This window comes from Oncorhynchus gorbuscha, linkage group LG09 (genome assembly GCF_021184085.1).
Source record: "Oncorhynchus gorbuscha isolate QuinsamMale2020 ecotype Even-year linkage group LG09, OgorEven_v1.0, whole genome shotgun sequence".
Taxonomy (NCBI): domain Eukaryota; kingdom Metazoa; phylum Chordata; class Actinopteri; order Salmoniformes; family Salmonidae; genus Oncorhynchus; species Oncorhynchus gorbuscha.
In genome coordinates this window covers 842,201-843,112 of record NC_060181.1, presented here as the reverse complement: position 1 = coordinate 843,112, position 912 = coordinate 842,201, and positions in this window count along the sequence as shown.

Here is a 912-nt window from a genome sequence, read left to right as displayed (position 1 = left end):
TTAGACTTCTATCAGGTTGAGTCAGAGCAGCCCTTATACCTCTATCAGGATGAGTCAGAGCAGCTCTTAGACTTCTATCAGGTTGAGTCAGAGCAGCTCCTAGACTACTATCATGTTGAGTCAGAGCAGCTTTTAGACTTATTTCAGGTTGAGTCAGAGCAGCTCCTAGACTTCTATCAGGTTGAGTCAGAGCAGCTCCTACACTTCTATTACGTTGAGCCAGAGCAAATCTTAGACTTCTATCAGGTTGAGTCAGAGCAGCTCCTGGACTTCTATCAGGTTGAGTCAGAGCAGCTTTTAGACTTCTTTCAGGTTGAGTCAGAGCAGCTTTTGGACTTCTATCATGTTGAGTCAGAGCAGCTCCTAGAAATCTACCAGATTGAGTCAGAGCAGCTTTTAGACTTCTATCAGGTTGAGTCAGAGCAGCTCCTAGACTTCTACCAGATTGAGTCAGAGCAGCTTTTAGACTTCTCTCAGGTTGCGTCCGAGCAGCTCCTAGACTTCTACCAGATTGAGTCAGAGCAGCTTTTAGACTTCTATCATGTTGAGTCAGAGCAGCTTTTAGACTTCTATCAGGTTGAGTCAGAGCAGCTCCTAGACTTCTATCAGATTGAGTCAGAGCAGCTTTTAGACTTCTATCATGTTGAGTCACAGCAGCTCCTAGACTTCTACCAGATTGAGTCAGAGCAGCTCTTACACTTCTTTCAGGTTGAGTCAGAGCAGCTCTTAGACTTCTATCAGGTCGAGTCAGAGCAGCTTTTCAACTTCTTTCAGGTTTAGTCAGAGCAGCTCTTAGACTTCGATCATGTTGAGTCAGAGCAGCTCCTAGACATCTACCAGATTGAGTCAGAGCAGCTTTTAGACTTCTATCAGGTTGAGTCAGAGCAGCTCTTAGACTTCTTTCAGGTTGAG